Source organism: Euphorbia lathyris, chromosome 6 (genome assembly GCF_963576675.1).
Source record: "Euphorbia lathyris chromosome 6, ddEupLath1.1, whole genome shotgun sequence".
Taxonomy (NCBI): domain Eukaryota; kingdom Viridiplantae; phylum Streptophyta; class Magnoliopsida; order Malpighiales; family Euphorbiaceae; genus Euphorbia; species Euphorbia lathyris.
Genome location: NC_088915.1, coordinates 27,700,718 through 27,707,521, shown reverse-complemented (window position 1 = coordinate 27,707,521; position 6,804 = coordinate 27,700,718). Strand labels below are relative to the sequence as shown.

General features: G+C 36.2%; 1 non-coding gene across 1 annotated transcript; it reads left to right on the top strand.

Moving 5' to 3' along the window:
- Positions 1 to 251: 251 nt before the first annotated feature.
- On the top strand, positions 252 to 358 carry LOC136234334 (small nucleolar RNA R71). The gene has a single exon (XR_010691222.1). It is a non-coding gene; the product is annotated as a small nucleolar RNA R71 (small nucleolar RNA).
- The last annotated feature ends 6,446 nt before the right edge of the window (positions 359 to 6,804 follow it).

The window sequence follows — 6,804 nt, the reverse complement described above, 5'->3', positions numbered from 1 at the left end:
GCAACATCGCAATTGGATCAAGATTCACTATACCTTTAACTGATGACGTTGCTGAGGATGATGGTTTCACTACTGGTATGTGTCCACGTTCCACGAGCCACATACTGCTGTTAATTGTCATTTCCTCCAGAAGTTCTCTTGCTTGGGCAGATGTTTTCTTCATGAATAACCCTCCAGACATAGCGTCCAATGAACCTCTAGTTGTAGGATTTAGTCCATTATAAAATGTTTGCATTAAAAGTTCAGCGGGCAATTGGTGGTGTGGGCATAAATGTTGAAGTTCTTTAAAACGTTTCCAAGCCTCATAAAGAGTTTCATTATCATTTTGAGAAAAAGATGTTAACTCTTTAATGACTCTTGCGGTTTTTGCTAAAGGAAATTTTTTTGATAAAAATGCTTGGGCTAATTGCTCCCAAGTCTCAAATGATGCGGCTGGCATAGAAGTTAACCACTATTTGGCTCGATCCTTCAAAGTAAAAGGAAAAAGGCGAAGTTTGATTGCTTCTGCAGTTACATCAGTAATTTTAAAAGTGTCACAAATTTCTAAGAAATTTGTCAAATGGGTATTAGGATTTTCGTTAGGTAACCCGTAAAATGTTACGTTATTTTGCAACATATTAAGCAATGCTGGCTTAATTTCAAAATGGTGTGCATTAATTTGGGGTCTAACTATACTGTTTGTTACCCGGCCACTCTTGGCCTAGCGTAATCCATGAGTGTAGCCATAATTTCTGGCTCGGTAACTCTAGTTTTTATTGGGGTCTTGTTTTTGTTTTTGTTTTTGTTTTTGTTGTTGTTGTTGTTGTTTTTGTTGTCTCTTTTGTTCTTCTTAAGAGTCCTTTCAATTTCTGGGTCAATAGGCTCTGGTGGCGTGCCCGAACTTCGAGAACTACGCATGAACTTGAAATTGTGCACGAACCGGAACTACCTTCAAAACAGAATTTGAAAAATAAATATATTAGTAACTAAAAATAAATAAAATATAAAAGTTTGAATAAGTATGAATAAACCTAGATTCGAAATAAAATACGAAAAATATAAATTTTTGTCAAAAATTTTGGCGTTCCCCGGCAACGACGCCAAAAACTTGTTGAGCGATTTCCGCAAGTGCACGGAATACGCTTGTAGTAATTAAAGATATCGATCCCACAGGGAACGTTTTTTAACAAAAACTTATTTTGAATGAGTTAAATTTACTTATAAGATTTATAGTAAGGAAAATCGTTAAATCGGTTTTGGTTTTGAAATTGCTAGAATGAGAATTAGATTAGAGTATGAAAATGTTAGAAAATATTCTGATTTAAGAATGAATTTGCAAGACAGGAACGCTTAGTACTCTTTAGAAAAGTAAACAAATGTATTTGTTTGCATTAAGCAAAGAAAAAAACTTTAAACTTTGTATAAATTATAAAGATGAAATAAATGACGGAACCTCTAATTTTTAGGCTTTGAACGCAACAATGCTCCTAACTGGTTTAGATTGCTTCCTTAACCAAATTAAAACTCTACCGAGATAATAATTTGTCTAAGTGTTCAACAAAGTTTCCTTGTAAAGATTTTGAATTAAACTACGTTTTAATGAAAACACCAGCATCAATCCACTTCGGATCCTTTACCAAAGTGTTGCATAAAAATCTATCGAATAGAACAGACTTTATTAGATGAAATATAAATTGATACAAGTTTACAGAGAACAAGGAGCATGGAAACATTCGACGACTTGCAAGTGAACGGGTTGTCAATCCTTTCCTTGGGTTTCGTTAGAGTTTGTCAGACTCAAGGGCGGATCCTCTACTCAATCTTCTCATTGAATCTTCGTAATAGAGACGGGGTCTGTCTACTACCAAAATGTAAACTAAATTTGAACAATGTCTAAACGCTACTGTATTTGTTATTATTGAATAAACAATGTGTGTACATCATATTGTTTTGAACAGAAATGAAATCTAAATTCTGAATCACTTGACTCGGAATTTCTGCATAAATTCTATACTAATCTCTTTCTTCTACATCTCTTCAACTCTTCATCAACTCTTTATTTATAGATGTTGAAGAGTCTTGATTAAAGTGTCGTGTCTGTTATGAAGGATCGTATCCGTTGTGAAAGGACATCTTTATCCACCCGAACGAACGCGTTTTGTCGAAAACGAAAGTGTGCAATTTGGCTTCTACAGATTTTCTGCTCTTACCGAGAATATTTAATTCTCGGCGAGAATGGAGGAGCATCATTTTGGTCTTCGAACGAAGGGAAGGAGGAGCTGAAAGGAGCGTGTCGCGACCGAGAATTGGGGGAGCCGCGGTCGCGGCACGGAACTTTTTCGCTTCTTCGGCTTTAGTTCTCGTCCTCGATTTGGCGTTATTAATTTTCGTCGTCTTCGACTCCTTTTGTAGGGTTTTTCTTCTGTTTTTGATCCTTTTTCACTCCTATTTGGATGTTACCAAATATTTATGTACCTTGCATGAAAGAAAACATATTCGGGAGTAAAAGTATTCTAAACAGATATAAACAGCACAAATTCATAGCAATATTGATGTAATTATTGATGATATTTTAGGTATATTTTGGGCTTAACAAGAACCAGCTGAGTTCATCGGCTAAGAAAAGGTTCTATCCAAAAGCTGAGTATTCAGGTACTAGTCAGCAAAGACGGTACACTCAGTAGAACAGTCAGTGTGACTGTTGTGGAAAGAGAGGACACATTATAAAAGTGTGTTGGTATGCTCAGCACCATCATGCTGACCAAAAATGGAAACACCCTCAAAGGGTGGTTTATTGTGACTATTGTGGGAAAGATGGCCACACTATAAATATATGTCGTCACAAACTTAAATATGATGCATCACCTGTTAGCTCTAACAAAAAAGGACCCAAAAAGAATTGGGTACCTAAAGATAACTAGTTCAATTGCAGGTGAGCCTGAGGTGCGCGGAGAAGTCAAAGCTATGGTACATTGACAGCGTATGCTCAAGGCATATGACTGGTGATGAAACTCAGTTCATCACACTTGTGCATAAACGAGGAGGAAATGTAAGTTTTGGAGACAACAAAAAGGGTAAGATAGTGGGATCGGGTACTATTGGAGGAAATCCTACCATTGAGTCAGTCTCCCTAGTCAGGGGTCTTAAATATAACCTATTGAGCGTAGCTCAGTTATGTGATAGCGGTAGAAAGGTTGTATTTGATGCCACTGAGTGTAGGATACTCGAGGGTAAAATAAATGATTTGATTTTAACTGCCCCTCGTGTTGACAACGTTTTCATGCTGAGTTTAGAAAAGAAGTTTTCAAAAAATATATGCTTAGTGTTAAAGGAATATAATTCCTGGCTATGACATAGGAGACTTGGTCATGTAAGCATGGACCTCCTTGCCAAATTAGCAAGAAAGCAATTAGTTGAGGGATTGCCCAAACTTAGATTTGAGAAGGATCAACTATGCAATGCTTGTCAGCAAGGTAAACAAACCAAAAAGTGTTTTCAAAGTAAAAATATAGTCTCAACCAAGCGTCCATTAGAATTACTACACATGGATCTTTTCGGACCAGTCCAACCCATAGTTTTAAAAGGCGATCGTCGTGCCACCTTCCAAAATGGAAGGCGGCTTACCTTCAAGAGGCGTTCCCCTCTGGCCCTCAGGCGAGAGGCGACCTGAGGCGAGAGGCGACCGCCTTTTGAAGGGGAGGCGATAAGTTAGACTTTTTTTAAAAAAAAAAAAATAAATAAAACCCTAATTTCTATTAAAAGGAAAACGCACGAGCCATAAGAAAAAGAAACATTCAGACACAATACAGCCCCCAACTCCAACGGCTCTCTTCTTCTCCTCCTCATCGCCGATAGTTCTCTCCTCCACACACTACCGAGTTTCTGCTTCTCAACTCACCGGCAGCCGGTCATCAATCATACATGTATGCTTTTTCTCTTCTTTCCTCTTTATTTTATCTTCTTTTTCTGTTTTGCTGTTTAGGTTTAGGGTTTTTCTTATTCTTCTTCACTTTTGATTTCTTTTTTTACTTTCTTTCTTCTTTTACTTTCTTTCTTTCCATGTAATTGTGCCGTTATGCTGCCGAATTTCTGTGAAAATTTATAGTTTTGATTTGAGATATGGTTATGCTTGTAATTGATTATCTTTTTTCTGTTTTGTGGAATTTATGCTTTTAATTGATTATATGTTTTCTGTTTTGTGGAATTTATATGGTTTGAATTCATGCTTTTAATTGATTATATGTTTTCTGTTTTGTGGAAATTGATTGGAATTTGATTGATTATATGGAAATTATGTTTTGTGTATATCATTTTTGTTATTAAGATGGTTTCAATTGATTGAATTTTGTAGGTGTTTGGAAATGAGTGCTAGTGTTACTGATTCTACTGTATCGAAAAAACTGAATGCAAGAGCGGATCCTTGTTGGAAGTATGTGACGATTAATAAGCCACCTTCTACAAATGATCTCAAGTGTAACTTTTGTGACTTTGTCTCCAAAGCTGGAATATGCCGAGCTAAGTATCACATTGCTGGAGGAAATACTAGTGTTCAGGTGTGCAAAAAATGTCCACCTCATGTGAAAGAAGAAATTGTTAAATATATTGCATCTAAAAAGGCGGCACGTAAATTGGTGGAAAATGTAGATATCACCAATTTAGATAGTTTTGGGGATGATGAGACGGAGTTGGATGATCTTAGAGAGTCTGGTAGTCGGGGTGGAAAGAAAAGTCTTTCTAAATTTCATATACCGAAGAAACCAAGGGTGAAGGGTCCAACGGATGTATTTTTCAAGCAAGATGCTGAAAAGGTCGTGAAAGATAGAAAGTTGAGACAAACAACAATAAATGAAGCTTGCAAAAAAGAGTTGCGAGAAAAAGCTTGTGCGGATATAGGTAGGTGGTTTTTTTGATGCGGCAATTCCTTTTAATGCTGTTAATTATCCTAGCTTTGATGTGATGGTAGAGTCTATTGGACAGTATGGTGTTGGGTTGAAGCCGCCTACAATGTATGAAGTTCGAGTTCCCCTTTTGAATAAAGAAGTTGTCAAAATGAAGGATGAAATGAAATCATTTGAAGAAGAATGGGCAAAGTATGGATGTTCAATTATGGCTGATGGTTGGACAGACAAAAAGCATAGAACTTTGATTAACTTTTTGGTTAATTCTCACAAAGGGACTGTTTTTATCGAATCAGTTGATGCTTCTGATTATTCCAAAACCGGAGAGAAGTTGTTTGAATTGTTTGATAAGATGGTTGAAAGAATTGGAGAGCAGAATGTTGTTCAGTTTATTACTGATAGTGCTGCATCAAATGTACTTGCAGGTAAACAATGCTAATTTATTACATTATTAAATTTTTTACTTTTACTTTTATTATTTTGCAATCTTTAATTGATTTTGGCTATCATACTTTTTTAACATATAGGCAAATTTTTGCAAGAAAAGAGGCCAAACTTGTATTGGACGCCATGTGCAGCTCACTGCATTGATCTGATATTGGAAGATATTGGGAAGTTTCCAATTGTCCAGAGAACTGTAAAGAGGGCAGTGAAGTTGAATTCCTACATTTATACTCGCCCAGGTGTAGTGAATTTGTTGAGAAAATTCACTAATCAAAGAGAGCTTGTGAGGCCTGGTATCACAAGATTTGCCACTGTTTATCTCACACTTTACCGCATGCATTCGGTGAAGAATCTTTTGAGAAGGATGTTTGTCTCTGATGATTGGTCCAAAAGCAAGTGGGCAAAAGAAATTGGAGGAAAGACAGTGACTTATTATGTATTGTTAGCGGCATTTTGGGCGGACACTCTTTACATTTTAAAGATCTTTGGTCCTTTAGTCCGCGTGCTTCGATTGGTGGATGGCGAGAAAAGACCTGCTATGGGATATATCCATAAAGCTATGGATATGGCTAAAGCGGCGATAACGAAGAGTTTCGATGGTGATAGAGATAAGTATGATAATATTTTTGAAATAATTGACAAGAGATGGAATAAACAACTCCGTCAACCTTTGCATGGAGCTGGTTATTTGTTAAATCCAGCATTTTTCGGTGCAGCGGATGAGAATGATGAGGTTAGAAAGGGATTTTATCAGACATTAGAGAGATTGGTTCCAAGTGAGGAAGAGCAAGACCAAATCAATACACAATTGACTAGATATCATAATAGTACACCGAATGGTTTATTTGGAATGAAGATGGCGGTTAGGCAACGAACAACAGTAGATCCAGGTAAATAATAACTTTGGAAATTTGAATTTTCCAACTTTAAGTTCATTGTTTGCATTTGCATTTTAATAAGCATTATAATTTTTTGTGTTTAGTTGATTGGTGGAAATCATTTGGAGGAAGTCTTCCACAATTAAAAAAATTTGCCATCAAAGTGCTTAGTCTCACTTGTAGTGCATCGGGTTGTGAAAGAAATTGGAGTTTCTTTGAACATGTAAGTTAATAAAAATAATTGTAATAAGTTTTTTTATGTTTTAATATTAGTTGTGTTTTAATATTTGTTCTTAATTATTATTTTGTAGGTTCATAGCAAAAAAAGAAATCGACTAGCTCAAACATGTTTGAATGATTTAGTTTATGTGAAGTATAATCGATCTTTGAAGAATCGAAAAGGGGTTAAGGACACCATTAGTTTGAAGGATATTGATGATTGCAATGAGTGGTTGATGGGTAGAATGGAGGGAGAGAATAATAATGACAATGATGATCGTGTATTTGAGGATGATGACGAATTTCCATGGACTATGGTTAGTATAGTTAGTGGAGCGGAAGAAGATGTCTACAATACTAGGGCAAAAGGCAAAAGTGTCACCCCT